We start from the raw sequence: 18,481 nt of genomic DNA, 5'->3' as shown, positions 1-18,481 counted from the left end.
AGATTGGATTAACTTTTTAGTACATTCCAGGTCCATAGGATGGATTATCTTCATCCTCTGCAAACTCCTCCTCCAGCTTCCTCTTGTTCCTCCTCCTGTTTACTCTTGCTTGTATTTCTAGACTCTTTACAGCCCTGTCTGCAGCCCGAAGGCGTTCCTTGTCTAAAGCAAGCATCGTTCGTACCATGTTAGAACCTATCTTCATTCCCATATTTCTAAATACCTTGCACCTTACAATGTTGCCATCATTGAAAGTCGCAACAGCATCATACACACCAAAGTGAAGTGTTTCTATTCCAACAAATACAGTCTTGGGGATTCTCGACCATATAACACTATTTACACTTTCATTGGGGTTCTGAGTTTTTCCATGAATACACTTTTCCAACAGTTCAGGTGCTGCTAAGTCTCTGAAAATAGGTTAGCCACAACATATACTTTATCTCACATCACTAAAATGTACCTGATGAACACGGACGTTAATAGTAACACCATTTGACAGCAGTTTAACAGCGCCACAGTGGGTCACGCCCATGTAGAACACATTTCAAAAAAAATTTAAAAATAGTTGTAGTCTTCGGAATTGAATAAATTATATATCTATTAAAAGGTAATAGGCTGCAGATTCAGAAAACGCAAAAAAGTAAAAATTGAACTTTTCATGATTTTGAGCCTTTCCGGAGCCCCTTAACTCTTGTACGATGTTAGGTAGTATTCTATGTCTTGCATGTTACCTTCACTTCCACTTTTAAGCTCTCAGGTTTTCAAATCACGTCCAGTGCAGTCCCCAACAATAAGTCTACCATTCTCATCTTGTCCAGTAAGTTACCCCCTGACCTGGGGTCCTGCGTGACTTTTCCAAACTCCACCATTTTTCCTAAACCTCGGCAGTCCTTTTTCTTCACCTCTCTACATCTACATACATACTCCGCAATCCACCATACGGTGCGTGGCGGAAGGTACCTCGCACCACAACTGGCATCTTCTCTCCCTGTTCCACTCCCAAACAGAACAAGGGAAAAATGACTGCCTATATGCCTCTGTATGAGCCCTAATCACTCTTATTTTTGTTGTCTTTCCGCGAAATATAAGTTGGCGGCAGTAAAATTGTACTGCAGTCAGCCTCAAATGCTGGTTCTCTAAATTTCCTCGGTAACGATTCACGAAAAGAGTGCCTCCTTTCCTCCAGAGACTCCCACCAGAGTTCCTGAAGCATTTCCGTAGCACTCGCGTGATGATCAAACATACCAGTAACAAATCTAGCAGCCCGCCTCTGAATTGCTTCTATGTCCTCCCTAAATCTGACCTGATAGGGATCCTAAATGCTCGAGCAGTACTCAAGAATAGGTCGTATTAGTGTTTTATAAGCAAATTCCTTTACTGACGAACCACATCTTCCCAAAATTCTACCAATGAACCGAAGACGACTATCCGCCTTCCCCACAACTGCCATTACACTTTTATCCCACTTCATATCGCTCTGCAATGTTGCGCCCAAATATTTAATCGACGTGAATGTGTCAAGCGCTACACTACTAATGAAGTATTCAAACATTACGGGACTCTTTTTCCTATTCATCTGCATTAATTTACATTTATCTATATTTAGAGTTAGCTGCCATTCTTTGCACCAATCACAAATCGTGTCCAAGTCATCTTGTATCCTCCTACAGTCACTCAATGACGACACCTTCCCGTACAACACAGCATCATCAGCAACACATTGCTATCCACCCTATCCAAAAGATCATTTATGTGGATAGAAAACAACAACGGACCGACCACACTTCCCTGGGGCACTCCAGATGATACCCTCACCTCCGATGAACACTCACCATTGAGGACAATGAACTGGGTTCTATTACTTAAGAAGTCTTCGAGCCACTCACATATTTGGGAACCAATCCCACATGCCCATACCTTAGGAGTCTGCAGTGGGGCACTGAGTCAAACACTTTCCAGAAGTCAAGGAATATGGCATCCGTCTGATACCCTTCATCCATGGTTCGCAAGATGATATGTGAAAAAAGGGCATGGGCAGCAACTTCTCTGTCTCAATGAAATTCGTTACATTCGAACTGAGAATATGTTCGAGAATCCTACAACAAACCGATGTTAAGGATATTGGTCTGTAATTTTGAGGATCCATCCTTCTACCCTTCTTATATACAGGCGTCCCCTGCGCTTTTTTCCAGTCACTCGGGACTTTACATTGGGCAAGAGATTCGTGATAAATGCAAGCTAAGTAAGGAGCCAATGCAGTAGAGTACTCTCTGTAAAACCGAATTGGAATCCCATCACGACCTGGCAATTTATTTATTTTCAACCCATTCAGCTGCTTCACAACCCCAGGGATGTCTATCACTATGTCCTCCATACGGGAATCTGTACAAGACTCAAATGGCGGTATGTTTGTAGGATCCTCCTATGTGAAAGATATCTCAAATGCTAAATTTAAAATTTCAGCTTTCGTTTTGCTGTCTTCCATTGCCAGGCCAGACTGATCAGTGAGTGACTGGACGGAAGCCTTTGACCCGCTTACCGAGTTTACGTAAGACCAGAATTCCCTTGGGTTTTCAGCAAGATATTTTGCTAAGGTATGACGGTGGTAGTGGTTGTATGCTTCGTGCATCACTTTTTTTACAGCAGCACGAACCTCTACTAACTTTTGCCTGCCCTCATTCTCCCGATCTTTCTTGTACCGGGAGTGCAACAGTCTTTGCTTCCTGAGCATTCTCCGAATTGCGCTGTTAAACCACAGTGGGTCTTTTCCGTCCGTAACCCACTTTTTTCACACATACTTCTCCAATGCGTGATTTACAATGTGTTTAAAACTTGTTCATAATTCTTCCATGTCCATCGTACCATAAGTAAATGAAGTCGATTCATTTACTAAGTGGGATGCTAACAACTGCTTATCTGCTCTTTCTAGTAAGAATACTCTCCTAGCCTTCTTGACTGACTTTTCAACTTTCGTAACCACAGTCATAATGACAACATCATGATCACTAATCCCTGTCTCAACATTGACACCGTCGATGAGGTCTGGTCTGTTCGTGGCTACCAGATCTAAAATATTTCCATTACGTGTTGGCTGTCGATTTAGCTGCTCAAGGCAGTTTTCGGATAATGTGTTCAAAAGTAATTCAAATAATGGCTTGTCTGTACCACCTGTAATGAATCCATAGACATCCCCATCTATACTAGGTAGGTTGAAGTCGCCTCCGACTAATATAGCACGATCCGGGTACTTCTGCGATACAAAGTGTAGACTCCCTTTGAATGATTCTAGAACTGTCACAGTGGAACCTGGTGGCCTTGCCCTTCAACCGTTCTGCCAAAAGAAGGAGTGCCTGGCTTCGGTAGCTTGCAAATTGTAATACCTTTTATATGTACGTTCTCCTGTCGCCAATTGGTAGGTAGATTTTTTCATCTATCAGATTACATTATCTACATAAAAAAAAAATCTACTCACCAAGAGGCACCAGAACACACACACACACAAAAGACGGTTATAACTGATTTCAGAGACAGTGGCTCCTCCTTCAGGCAGGAGGAAGAAGGGTGAAGGAAAAAAGACTGGAGGTGGTCTAGGAAAAGGGGAAGATTTTGCGAAAGTCATCCAGAACTGTGATTCAGGGGAGACTTACCATACGGGACGAGAAGGGATAAGTTAGTAATAATGTCAACTGCTCTCTTTTGAATTCTGAAAATCCTCTTCCCTTCTCATCCTGTACGGTATGTCTCCCCTGACCCATGCTTCTGGGTGACTTTTCCGAAATCTACCACTTTTCCTAGACCTCTGCAATCATTTTCCCTCATCATTCTTCCTTCCTCTTCAACTCTTCTGACTGAAGAAGGAGCCACTGGCTCCGAACTGTCTTACGTGTGTGTTACCTGAGACTGCAGTCGTGTGTGTGTGTGTGTGTGTGTGTGTGTGTGTGTGTGTGTGTGTGTGTTGTTGTTGTTGTTGTTGTTGACAAAGGCCATTGGCCGAAAGCTTTAAGTGTGAAAATCTTTTTGTTGTGCCTATCTGCGACTCAGCATCTCCGCTATTTGGTAAGTAGGAACTTTTCTCAGAATATTGTTACATTCCATCCTGGATTTTCCATTGTTTGATTTTTGTCAATAACTGATTGTTTTTGTTGTTATACAATTACATTATCTATTCATCATGATTAGTTCATCATTTCTCTTTCACAGCATAATAGTCCAACAGATATACAATGAATACATAGTCAGCAAATTTGTATTTTTTGAAGTATTCACTACACAACTGGCATTTCCTTACGTTAGCAATAATACTAACTGCTCTCTTTTGAATCCTGAACATCCTTTCCATCTAGACTGTAGGTGCCATACCCCAAATATCCATCCCATAATGCACAAGTGACTTAAATAATCTGTAGTGCACTTGTTTAAGGATAGGAGGAGTTGTTATATTTGAAACTTTTGCAAAAGACATGGTCTTTCCATGTAAGATGACTACCAATCACAATGTGTAAAAACAAGATAATCGAATGAAACTTCCTGGCAGTTTAAAACTGTGTGCCGGACCAAGACTCGAACTCGGGACCTTTGCCTTTTGCGGGCAAGTGCTCTACCAACTGAGCTACCCAAGCACGACTCACACCCCATCCTCACAGATTTACTTCTGCCAGTATCTCATCTCCTACCTTCCAAACTTTACAGAAGCCGAGTTCGAGTCTTGGTCCGGCACACAGTTTTAATCTGCCAGGAAGTTTCATATCAGTGCACACTCCGCTGCAGAGTGAAAAATCTCATTCAAGATTATTGAAAGTTTCAAACATAGACAGTGATTCAGTATGAGACTGGTTATAATTTAACATGAACGTCATTACAACAGTCTTTTCCTTGTTCAGTGTTTATTCATTGTGAGATATTCTGTCTTGAAACACAGTTTAGTAATCTGTCTTAGGAAATTTAGCGCTAATACTGTGCTCACAGAACCAAAGGCCTTAGACAAATCTAGAAAAATTCCAATGACTTTGTTTCTTTTATCAAGTCCATTTCGCAGTATATTATAAAACAATCATTACTACTGTTGCTTGTGGATCATCCTTTTCAGAGTTCTTTAGTAGGTTGTATGTACAGAAGAAAGATTCCACTTGGTCTAGAATTACTCTTTCAAGAAATTGGCTACGTGTTGAACTCTAATACAAAAATGAAAGTAATCTTGAATTTATATTCCTCAGTCATAGTATTCTGATAAATTTAAGATGCAGTGGCTTATGAGATACTTTTTTTTAAAATGTATTAGGGGATTTTCAACTGTCTGCCCAATGTCACATCATAACCTGTTACAAAATTTTTTGCCCAAGTATAAAACTATATATTCTCATTCCTAGACACAGAAGCACAGTCTAATGGAAATTAATTCTACTTCTAATATTGTAATTGCAAATTCCAAGTTCAGCCAGAATTAAATCTTTTTATTAATCAAAAATACCATTAGCGTTATCGGTAAAACTTTACAAAGGACTGTCGGGGAAATCTAACATAGTTGAACAGCCAAACTGTGAATCAATGTTTAATTTTATTTCTTCATTGATTTTTTTTTTTTTTTTTTTTTTTTTTAAGTAAAGCATGGTACTATGGAGGTGGATGGATGAAGATAAGCAATCAGTTTTTACTGTCGAAAGTAAGAAAACATTTCCTCTAAATCAAATGCACATAGGTGTTGCCAACATGTGTGTCTAGGGGACCCATTGTAAACTTTAGCCGGGTTATCTACATAAATATGTAACATTCATATGTCCCTCATCAGGCTTCTGCAAGATGTTTCATCATCATCTTTACACAATACTCTCGTTGCATACTTATGTAGAGCAAACACATTTTCACCTTAACTGCAAGGCACAGTATGCTGCCAAACTTGCCCGCAGGTCAACACAGTGAGAGAGATTTCTGAGTGCAAAGCAGGGAGAACTGAGCTTTTTGGACAACATGCTGGGGCCTCAGCAGTGTATTATCATCTGGATACACAGGAACTTCACACATAGAGCATCACTTTGTATTCCCACTAATCTCTGTTACCAGTATTTGCTTGCTTATCCTAGTTTCATAATGAAAAAATGATGTCAACTGCAATTTGAGGCATAATGCTTACATCAATAGTAAAGCACAAGGAAGAGAAATCTCTTTCTCACATATTCTGTTGTTTCAGATATACTTCGTTTCCAGGATACTGGTGTTCTGCAGAAAATGCATTGCGTACAGGGGAAAGACATACAGCATATCAAATATGTACAGAGAAAATTGAAAGAAATCATAAGGGCATTATTTCAGGATTTGAAATCTTAAGGACTGATAGGGATATATGAAGATTTTGGATAGTGGTCGTTTCGAGCAAGAGTATTGATCTAAATACGTGCCATCTGTCGAAAAATTTGAAGTCAGGCATTCCTGCTTGTTTATTTACTTTTCATGAGAGTACAGTAGGACTTGGTGGTTAAATTTCTGTTACTATGAAGGTTAAATACAACATGCTATAATCTATCCACTCAACTGATAACAAGCATTAATAATTGATGTGTTTACCCACCTTTCAAATGTGTTGTTGTTTTTCCTTGCAGAACAAGTTGTTATAGATCAAGAAGATACATAGCGCCAGACCGCAAGATTAAAAATACACCCGATGCAAATTTAAAAATCGTATGATCATTCCACCAACACACAACGATGTATAGGAAAAGTGTAACCTACTTGCAGCATTCAAAATAATTACAGTGCTCTAGATTCAACTACTACACACTTATTGAAATACTTTAAAATAAACAACAGGTAAGTACATCGAGTGGGAAAAGGGAACAGGGATTATTTTTGTCTCAATATTACTAAACTTTCGTAAACGATGATCTTCCGATCCATCCTTTCTTACAAAACAAAGCACGGGGTGTGTAAGTTAATGAAAAGGCTTCCTGCAGGTGTTTTATTTTGTTTTTTACGTTCTCGACGAACTTCTTCCTCAATGACCAGAAGAACTCCTCATGAGGTTGTATCTCCCTCAAAACGAACAGTTTCACCTCCAAGTATACCATTCCCAGATACGTAAACTTTTAACGAAACGGTGATTCAGAGCACTGCCACCTACTTAACCCCTTTTTCAAATCAGTAACGCTAGAGTACCGAACACCACCACGGTCCGAAAAGCAAACAAGCCTATCTAGTATTTACAAATAGACCTTTTCGGGTCAAAGGTTTCATTGAGTTTGTAAATAATAACTTTGGATTGTTTAGTCTACTGTGGCATTTTAAATATAGTACCCACGCTGGATACGATTCTGGGTGTTGTTTATAATTTCTTTTATTTTTTGCGTTATAAGAACATTAATATTTATTATGTACTAAAAGGATAATTAAATGAATTAGGCAATGCACGAGAATGCTAGTGAACGATAAGCACCAAGGAGGTTCAGTGATTAGTGCTATCTTTGACTTTATGTTTAAAAAGAAAATTACAATAATTGCATTCTGATTGTTATTATTATAATTGTATTGGAATTTCGAAAGTGAATATTTTGTTCAGTTACAAGTTAAACCATATTTTGGTGGTTTGTTGTTGGAGTACACGGAGGAAGATAATTTGAAAGATTTTGCGTGTGGTCGATGCGATTTGTGCGAAATGCGGTAGTCTCGCCGACACTTTTAAACTTATTATTCTCGTACGGAAGAATTGTTATGAATCGTTATAGTCCGGTTGCCGATTGAAGCACGCAATTTCATAATTACATGGAATAAAATACAAATATGTCAGAACACTTTCCATGCTTTATGTTTTAAGGCACCATGAGAAAATTGTATAGCTCAGCTGTAAAAGAGGCAATGGAATCGCGTAATATTAGCCATACACGAATTCCGTATAGAGTCAGAGTGTTTTGAAGTAGCTGTTTCATTTCCACCGTTTCCCCGTGAAATTATGATCGGGTTCCGTCTATAAAATGAAATATTGTTACACTCTAAGTACTTCATAATACGGTAAGAAACACAGCTACAGCCTTATTCGTCAGTAACACTATTATTTCAGTCATTAGCATTGATGCACCATTTGCATGCAGGCTGATTTGCCTGGCTACAGTGGAATATTGACCTTATCTGAAATAACTGCTCGTGATGACAGACTGATAAAGTAAAAACTCGTACTATAACGCAAATCAGGTAGAAGTAGAATTTGTTCTTCCTATTTCAATCCGTAGCTGACACATACAAGTGGTCTAACAGTAGTGGAGGGCAAGTGAAACAATACAGGACTTGATGAGAATTTTAGATTTATTTATATATTCGTCCATAGATCATTTGGTACAGTAATATGAGACATGACAGAAACATACAGAAATAATATATACAAATGAAACATTTACAAAGTAGGATAGGGTAGTAAATCTGCCGTGGTGTAATAAAAAAAATGGTTCAAATGGCTCTGAGCACTATGGGACTCAACTGCTGTGGTCATAAGTCCCCTAGAACTTAGAACTACTTAAACCTAACTAACCTAAGGACATTGCACACATCCATGCCCGAGGCAGGATTCGAACCTGCGACCGTAGCGGTCGTGCGGTTCCAGACTGTAGCGCCTTTAACCGCGCGGCCACTCCGGCCGGCGTGGTGTAATAAAGCATTCACCTTAGTGACAAGGGGAAACCACGGAAAACCCAAGTCAGGATTAGCGAACGGGGACAAATCTCAGTCCTGAATGCGAGTACAGTACATTAAGACTGGAGTCGGTCTTCTCACTTGATATGTGATTGCAAGGGGAATAACAAAATACCTCGTCTACATTGAGTGTGCAACATGCACAATCAGTAAATAAATGAAAAAGAAAATTTCAAAATAAAAACGCTACTGAAAAAGTGAGAACATGAGAACGGATTACATAAAACTGCAGAAAAGCACAAAATGCACAATAATTGAAGGAAAGGATGGATTGCTACTCACCATAAAGATTACCCTAGACAAGGAAAAAGAAAAAACAGTTGCATATTGTAGCTTTCAGCCAAAGACTTCTCCAGCATACCTCATGCGCACATGCTCACTGCTACTGGCAGCTCCATTTCTTTGCTGAAGAATGTTTTGGCTGAAAGCTATAATGTGTAACAGTCTCTTCTTTATGCATATATGCAGCTCAGTGGGCCATCTTTCAGTGAGTAGCGATCTGTCCTTTTCCTAATATTGTTGATATTCCAACTTCGAGTTTCTTTTGTTTGAAAATGCACAATAAGTCAGTCAATAACGTAGGTAAAACATGACACTTTGATTCAAAACATTCTTCAAAAAATAAAAGCACATTATATAGCAGTGCTAAAATGTGTAAAGTACAAGCATACAAAAACTTGCCAATACTATAACCATCAGAATTAGGTTAGCATCAGATCGTTTCTCAGGTGATTTGGAGCACTGCTGCCTATTTAACCTGCATTGCATCTCAAACAGACAAAATGGAATACCAACAGCAGAAACATTCTTTGCAAAGTCAAACATAGTGCTGATCAGTTAACAGAATCAAAAGTACCCAGTGATGAATCAGGGTCCAGTAATCCTATAAGCCAACTTATTCATTTACATTATACAAACTCTTCTGAACAATAAATAATTTTAACTCGGATCGAAAAGCCATTTCCATCTCCAGCGTGTTTATGTATGTTGGCAGTGTATTATAAAGAATAGCATCAAAGTGGCTCACTTGTCTTTGAGTGTGGGTTGTTCTGTATGGAGGGCCCATATGCAAGTATTCTTCATTGTTGGCTGGTACTCGCATTTGAGTTTTCATTTTTCTCCTGAATTTCCGTTGTTACATGTCAGTTCAGGTATGGAGATGCCTATGATAGGTTAGCAAACCAATTCTGGCATGGAACTTGCCACCACATGACACACAATTGCAGGTGAAGGGTGTGGCAGGGCCGTGCAAAGTTTGCATATCTGTTGTTTCTCGTTTCCCTGCCTCTGACATTCCTGCTCAAATTGTAAGACAGCAGCTGAAGTAATTGTGCACCATTTTTCACAATCTGCTGTGGTGCAGCAATTACTCGGGTCATTGTTTAGACTCTTTATGTTCTTCTTGAGTTGGTCCTTGTAGCACTTCAGAAGAGCACTGCGGGGCCTTCTACCTGTGCCCACTTCACTAAATAAAATTTGTCGAGAAGGTCTTTTGTTTCTCGTCTGCTGGATATACCCAGTCCATCTGAGTTGGTGACCAATAACGGTGGCTTGTACACTATGCATTGTAAGAACCATAGTGTTTGATACAGAGTCATCCCATTTGATGTTCATAAAGTATCTAAGCTTCCGTTGGTTGAAGCTTTCTAGCTTCTTAAGATCATTGCAATCCCTGTTTCACAGCCATAGAGCAGGGTAGAGACAACAGCTGCTCGATACACCATCAGTTTGGTACTTAGTGTCACATCTTTACTCAGGAAGACCCAATGTAGGAGACATCCAAAAGCAATATATGCGACATTAATCCTGTTCTCTTTTCTTTTTCTGACAAGCAATTAGTTTATAATATACTTCTTAGATAGAGGAAGTGATGTACTTGTTCCAAAGGTGTGCTGGAAAAAAGAGCTATTGAGATGTGTAGAGGCAGTTCCCAGGTGTGGACTGTGCTAGTATATTTGTATTTTGGATGTTGATGGCGAGGCCAAGCTGTTTATATGCAGTACTGAAGCAATTTACAGACAATTGCAGCTTTGTGAGAGTGTAAGTTGGAGAAGCAGTATCATCAGTGCACTGTAATTCAATTACCTGAATGAGACAAGTGAACCTTTTAGGATGCAGTCTGGACTGATTAAATATCTCTCCATCAAATCTTTGTTTGAGTTCTACTCCTGCATTGATTACAGATGATGTCTCATAAAGCACGGCTGCTAGGAGCAGAGCAAGCAATGTTGGCACAAGGACACATTCTTGTTTGAGCCCATTAGTGAATTTGTCAGATGTTTCATTCTGGTATTCAGCATGGAAAGCTTGGACCAGTTTAACAAAGTGTTCACTGTAACCAAAACGCTTTAAGACCTTCCACATAACTTCTCTGGGCACTGTATCAGAGACCATTTCTAGGTCATAGAACACAAATAATAAAAGCATATGCCACTTCACCTGCAGTTGGTATGCAAAGAAGATCATATGACAGTTCCTCTGGAGGGGCGAAATCCACACTAAGATTGAGGAAGTACATCTTGGAAAAAGTCTGGAGGTAATTTGACAGAACTCTAGCAAAAATGTTACTAGTCACAGAGAGCAAGGATATGTCATGGTAGTTACCACATATGCTTCAGTCTCCTTTTTAAAAACCTCCTGCTGGCCCGGGGATTAGCAGAGGCCCGAGGTAATCCTGCCTGTCATAAGAGGTGACTAAAAGAAGTCTTACACGTTTTGGCCTTGATGTGATGGTCCCCTGTATGGTTTGACCTCCATTTTTCAAAATTTTCCCGAATAAGGGGAAGGGCGCCTTACATGGTGCATCACGTTCATCATGCCTCAAGATCTTTAGCCCACTTTCTCGTGATTTCTTCAAAGAAAATTCCACCCTGGCTGTATGAATGATTTTTATTAAATCTGCGACCGGTTTCGCACCACTTAGCGCATCCTCAGCCAATCTGTACAAAAAATAATATAATAAGAGCTCATATAAACTATTCAAACCCCCAATTCTGAGGTGTAAGTTAAACTTTTAAATAGTCAGTTTTTTTAAGAAAGAAGAAAGTACTCACATACGCTATTTATAACATAGTTAACATTGAACATTGCCCTATAGCCACTCCCCACCAATCATGTCCAATATACCGTCATCTGGTGAAAGCCGTAGTTAAAATTTAGAAATGATTTTTAAAAAATTTTTGAAATGACATGAGCAGCAATGGCCTAAAAAGTAAAAATAAAATACAATGCTGATAAAACTCCCTTAAACACGAACGACGAAGAGTGGAACATTAGCTTGAACAAACAGTGGAATTAGGGCCATATAAACATATGAGAACATACCGTGCAAGTTGAGAGGAGCCGCATGGCAGCAGACATGGCCTGACTGACTGGCCGAAATCCGGGAAGTGTGCACGCAGTGGTGCGAGAATTGGCAGAGGCTGGATGACATGTACAAGGTGTGAAGAGTGGGGGGTGCTGAACATTTGGTACACAATTCCTTATGTCTATTTTTTTAAAAAAGTCTAATACCATATTAGATGGCCGACATAAAAAAAGATGGGCAGTTAGTTAAAACCATAAGAATAATAAATGTGGTGGTTCTGAATGCGTGAGGCCCTGAGTACGCATAGAAATATATTGGACAGAACCTACTAACAAGTTATAGGGGTAAAGCTACCTGTTTAAGTAATCAAAATGTTCTAAAAGACCTTTGTGCCTCAGATCGGTCTGGGCTTTAAGTGAGGAGTGAGGCGATTTCTTCAGAACTCTGAAGATTTCTACTTCTTCCAAAACATTAAGGGTTGCTCTTACTTTCCAAGTGTAACACCCGCATGTTGTTCTGGATACCGGTGATATGGTGACCCGTTTCCTGCAAATGCACACCTATGGCCAATTTTGAGCCTGGGTTGCTGATGTGCTCCTTAAAGCAGGTCTCGAAACTTCTTTCTGTCTGGCCTATGTACTCCACATTACAGCCATCACAGACGATGATACTATATGCCCCGATGACTTGAAACTATTCCATGCTGCAGCCTCCTTGTGCCTGAACTTCTGTCCATTGCTTTAGGAATATAAAAGGCCGGATTTATTCCCTTGGAACTTAAGCATTTGCCGATTCTGCTTGAAATGTTACCATAAAAAGGTATCCTGGGAATTTATGCCCAATAGCTAATCTGCTATTTGCTGGCTGTTGGGAAGTGAATGTTCTGGGTGTGAGTGGGGTGTTATGTTTCATGTTCAACTTCCATAATACACCCCTGTTAATCTTTCCAACAAAATCCGCGTTGTATCCATTGGAAAAGGCGATAAACTGTATTACTTTAAATTCCCGATTCCTGGCGTCTTCAGATAATGGACCATGTGCATCCTGTGTAGTAAAGCCCTGAATGTGGTCTTTTTGAATTGCAAAGAATGATTAGAAGATCTGTGTATCGCGACGTCAGAAGTGGTGGGCTTCCAGAAAATATCAAAATTAACCGAGTTCCCATTGATTTTGACCAATAGATCTAAGAAGGGAAGGGTGCCATTAATGCTCTGTTCAGTAGTAAATTGGATCCTCTCGTGTATTTTGTTTAGTTCACCTAGGAAAGCGTTACAATCCTGGAAAGAACTGCTATACAGCAAAATTATGTCATCCACATATCTAGCCCAAAAAATTATCCTTTCAGAGTACCTGCTTAAGTCGACCATCATATTATCCTCAAAAAATGTCATAAAAATGTTGGCAAGGCAATAAGATAGTGGAGATGCCATTGGCAAGCTCTGTTTTTTGATGTATGTACTATCCCCAAATTTAAAATAGTTATAACCTAATACCAATTTGAGAAGTTGCAATACCTCTTCTATCTCTTCTAATGGTCTGACACTATTTTTCTCCACGAAATAATTAGTGAAACTTTAAAGAAAAATCATACTTTGCAATTCAAAAAGACCACATTCAGGGCTTTACTACATAGGATGCATACAGTCCCATTATCTCAATAAGCCAGGAATCGGGAATTTAAAGTAATATAGTTTATCGCCTTTTCGAATGGATACAACATGGATTTGTTGGAAAGATTAACAGGGGTGTATTGCGGAAGGTAAACATGAATCATAACACCCCACTCACACCCGGAACATTCATTTCCGTACAGCCAGCAAATAGCAGATTAGCTATTGGGTGTAAATTCCACAGGGTACCTTTCTATGGTAACATTTCAAGCAGAATCGGCAAATGCTTAAGTTCTAAGGGAACAAATCCGGCTTTTTATATTCCCAAAAATGATGGACAGAAATTCAGGCACAAGGAGGCTGCTACATGGAATAGTTTCAAGACGTCGGGAGTATTTAGTATCGCCTGCGATGATTGTGATGTGGAGTACATAGGCCAGACAGGAAGAAGTTTCGAGACCAGCTTTAAGGAGCACATCAGTGACCCAGACTCAGCTGTAGGTGCACATTTGCGCGAAACGAGTCACCATATCTCCGGCATCCAGAACAACATGCGAGTGTTACATTTGGAAAGTAAGGGCAACACCCTTAATGTTTTGGAAGAGGAAGAAATCTTGAGTTCTGAAGAAACCCCATTGTTCATCACATAATTCCCAGACTGATCTGAGGCACAAGGATCTTTTAGAAAATTTTGATTACTTAACCAGGTAGCTTTATCCCTACATTTTACTTGTTAGTAGGTTCTGTCCACTATATTTTTATGCGTACTCAGGGCCTTATGCATTCAGAACCACCACATTTATTATTCTTATTGTTTTAACTAAGTGCCCATTTTTTATACTGGCCACCTAGTATGGTATTAGACTTTAAAAAAAAAAATAGACATAAGGAACTGTGTATCAAATGTTCAGCACCTCGCACTCTTCACACCTTGTACACGTCATCCGGCCTCTGGCAATTCTCACGCCACTGCGTGCGCGCTTTCCAGGTTTCGTCCGGTTAGTCAGGCCGTGTGTGCTGCCGTGCGGCTCCTCTCAACTTGCCCGGTATGTTCTGATATATTTACAATGCCCTAATTCCACTGTTTGTTCACGCTAATGTTCCGCACTTCATCGTTCTTGTTTAGGGGACTTGTATTAGCATCGTATTTTATTTTTATTTGCCACTCCCATAACTTAAAAAAAATTTTAAGAACCATTTCTAAATTTTAACTACCACTTTCACCAAATGACGGTATATTGAATGTGAATGGTGGGGAGTGGCTACAGGGCAATTTTCAACATTACTATGCTATAAATAGCATATGTGAGTACTTTCTTGTTTATTCAGAAAACTGGATATTTAAAAGTTTAATTTATACCTCAGAATTGGGGGATCAAATAGTTTATATGAGCTCTTATTATTTTATTTTTTGTACAGTTTGCCTGAGGATGCACGGGTAAGTGGTTTGAAACTGATCGCAGATTTAATAAAACTTATTCATACAGCCAGTGCGGAATTTTCTTTGAAAAAATGTCGAAGTTTGGCTGTGGTTGCCCGTCCTACAAAGCAACACTTTCTCGTTGTTGCACTGCAGTCCAACTCATTCACCATCTTTTGGGCTTCCTGGGTACGTTTTCCACCACGCTCTATGCAATGTCGCTGTTTGCACTGACAGTGAGCACGGACTTCTTTGCACCTCATATCCAGCATGGTAGCCAGTCCGTTGTGGTGGGGCCACCATGTACCCTGTTGGCTGTAGCCCCCTGACAACACAGGGATCGCTCTGCTGAAGCCTGCGCTGTTAACTCACCACTTACGAGAAGGAGTAGATGCCTGTCATCCTGGAGCATCCGTCGTCTCAGCAATGGCCATCTTGCTAGGTGGCCTTTGCTGCGGCTGGGTGTTGCGCTTGGGGAGTCCCCCTGGTCGGAGTGGGTGGCATCAGAGTGGATGATGCGCGATGAAGCGTACCACATCATCACTTGCTGGTGATCAAACACCAGCAGTCTCTAAATGTTCCAGGTCTCAGTACAAATACAAGGAAGTACAACCCTAAAACATTCCCCTCCCTGGCGACACCATGGGAAGAACACCAGGCTAAGGATGGCAGCGAACCTTATTCACCCCCATACCTCGTATGTACGAGAACTGATGGGGACTCCTTTGTTTTGATGAAACCACAGTTTTTTGTAGAACATTTAGAGGACAACTTTGAGGAGGTGGAGGGCTTGTCCAAAATGCAATCTGGGTCAGTCTTGATAAAAACAGCATCCTCTGCCCAGTCACAGACTTTACTCACTTGTTATAAGTTGGGGGGATGTTTTTGTTACCATCACACCACGTAAGAGCTTAAATATGGTCCAGGGTATTATCTTCCACAGGGACCGTCTTTTGCAGTCTGACGACAAGCTGTATGCCAATTTAGAGCACCGAGGTGTTCATTTCATGCAGTGTCCATCGGGGTCAGGGATAATCAGGTTGCCACCAGTGCCTTCATCTTGGTCTTCGAGTGTGATAAATTACCCAAGAAGGTCTACCGCTGTGATGTCAAGCCATATATTCCTCCCCCGATGCGGTACATCAAGTGCTGGACATTTGGCCATATGTCTTCCCGCTGTACTTCCAGTGTCACATGTCGAGATTGTGGACGTCCATCACATCCCAATAATCCAAGTGCCCTGCCTCCCATCTGTGTCAACTGTGGAGAGCATCATTCACCTTGCTCAGCAGACTGCAAGATTTTACAGAAAGAGAGGAAAATCATGGAATACAAGACCCTGGACCAACTGACCTACACTGAGGCTAAGAGAAAATATGAGCGTCTACATTTGGTGGCTATGACCTTCTCATATGCCGCCACTACGAGAACAGTTGTAGTCCCATCAGTTCTGTGAATTCTGGTCAACTCTCAGAGCCAGAAGGCTACACCTGCCCCCTTGATGTTGGGGGCACTTGCCCCCCCCCCCCCCCCCCCTCTGTTGCTCCTGCTCCACCTACCTCCTACCTCAGGAGCACTGCACCCCACCCCCCAACCATCAGGGACACAAGTCCCCACCCTCAGCTGGAGAAGCATAAGTCTCCTTTGGCTCCTGTCGCCAGGAAGGGTTCCCTTGGGTCACTCCCTTGCCCGGTTTCTGCTAATGGGAAAGATGACGCCCGCCAGGGGCTGAAGTGCCCAAAAGCAGCTGGTCGTAGGGCTTCACGATCATCCTCAGTCCCGGAGACTGAATCAGTGAAGCCCTCCCAGCCAGAGAAACCCAAGGAGCAGCGAGAGAAATCCAAAAAGAAGATGCCTAAAGAAATATGCTCACTATTATTATATACTTGAATTTAGCATATTTCGTGACAGTACTCACTTTTCTGTGAAATGTTTATAAGATGATATTTGACTTTTCTGTGTTGGCTTCAGTCGTCTAGTGAAAGTATGATTCCACAATGCTGTTTTGTCGGCTGCAGAAATGACCTGGTTCAATGTGTTTGCCTCATTTTTGGGGTACCAGACCGCAACAGATGTCCGTGGCATTAACATCAATGGCATGTTATCTATCGACGCAAATGCAATTCGCTATTTTGTCAAAAGTCGATGCAATTGCTGAGCACTATGCTCGAGCCTTTGCATCAGAGAACTATCCCCCAGCCTTTCTCACCCTCAAACAGTGGATGGAAAGGAAAGTCCTCTCATTCGCTACACACCACAGTGAACCGTATAACGCCCCATTTGCAGAGTGGGAGCTCCTCAGTGCCCTTGCACATTGCCCTGACACAGCTCCTGGGCCAGATCGGATCCACAGTCAGATGATTAAACATCTCTCATCTGACTACAAGTGACATCTCCTCATCATCGTCAACTGGATTTGGTGCAATGGCGTCTTTCCATCACAGTGATGGGAGAGCACCATCATTCCCCTGCTTAAACCTGGTAAAAACTCACTTGATGTGGATAGCTATCGGCCCCTCAGCCTGACCAACGTTCTTTGTAAGCTGCTGGAATGTATGGTGTGTCGGTAGTTGGGTTGGGTCCTGGAGTCACGTGGCCTACTGGCTCCATGTCAGGGCGGCTTCCGCCAGGGTCGCTCTACCACTGATAAACTTGTGCCCCTCCAGTCTGCCATCAGAACAGCCTTTCCCAGATGGAAACATCTGGTTGCCATCCTTGTCGATTTTCGAAAAGCGTATGACATGACCTGGCGACATCATGTCCTTGCCACATTATACGAGTGGGGTCTCCGAGGCCCGCTCCCGATTTTTATACAGAATTTCGTGTTGCTTTGTACTTTCCGTGTCCAAGTTGGTGCCTCCCATATCCCCCCCCCCCCCCCTCCCCCTACACATTAAGGAGAACGGGGTCCCGCAGGACTCCGTATTGAGTGTATGTTGGGCAGCAGATAAAAATCTGTGTGGGTTACTGTAAAAAATGAAACAGGGAAGATACATGAAGAGCAGGAAATTACTCTTACAAATATGATGATATCAATATTATCAGAAAAAGACCTGTCTGATTACATAAATGATTACTTTACAAATGTTTCCCAAAAACTTAGCTTAAATTTCACTAATCAGGATAAACTTAGGGTTTTCACACCAGCATACAGCATGAGGTTACTACCAACAAATAAACTTGAAGTAGTAAAGATCATCAAAAACCTCAAATGAAAAATGTCAGCTGGTGTATATGTGTCACTTATAATGAGTATTGCTTAGCAAATTGCAAAGTCGTTGGTTCACGTTGTTGATGTATCATTCATTGACAGCATGTTTCCTGAAAGATTAGAAATATCAAAAGTGATACATTTATTCAAGGCTGGAAATATGCTTAAAGTTGAAAATTGCTGACCCATTTCACTTCTCCCAGAATTATCTAAAGTAACTGAGAAATTAATGAAACAATGAATCGGCAAGTAGTTAGACA

At 41.0% G+C, this 18,481-nt stretch overlaps 1 protein-coding gene across 2 annotated transcripts in view; it reads right to left on the bottom strand.

Moving 5' to 3' along the window:
• Positions 1 to 18,481, bottom strand: part of LOC126108799 (uncharacterized) — a 235,245-nt gene that overhangs the window by 75,968 nt on the left and 140,796 nt on the right. Inside the window, exon 1 of one of the 2 annotated variants that reach the window (XM_049914162.1) lies at positions 6,566 to 7,213. The exons of the other annotated variant lie outside the window; for it this stretch is intronic. The gene's annotated coding sequence lies outside the window, so the exon portion shown is untranslated. Of the gene's footprint in view, positions 1 to 6,565; positions 7,214 to 18,481 lie in introns of those variants that run through there. 2 annotated transcript variants of the gene reach the window in all.

This window comes from Schistocerca cancellata, chromosome 11 (assembly GCF_023864275.1).
Source record: "Schistocerca cancellata isolate TAMUIC-IGC-003103 chromosome 11, iqSchCanc2.1, whole genome shotgun sequence".
Classification (NCBI taxonomy): domain Eukaryota; kingdom Metazoa; phylum Arthropoda; class Insecta; order Orthoptera; family Acrididae; genus Schistocerca; species Schistocerca cancellata.
This window is presented reverse-complemented; position numbering and strand designations above follow the sequence as displayed.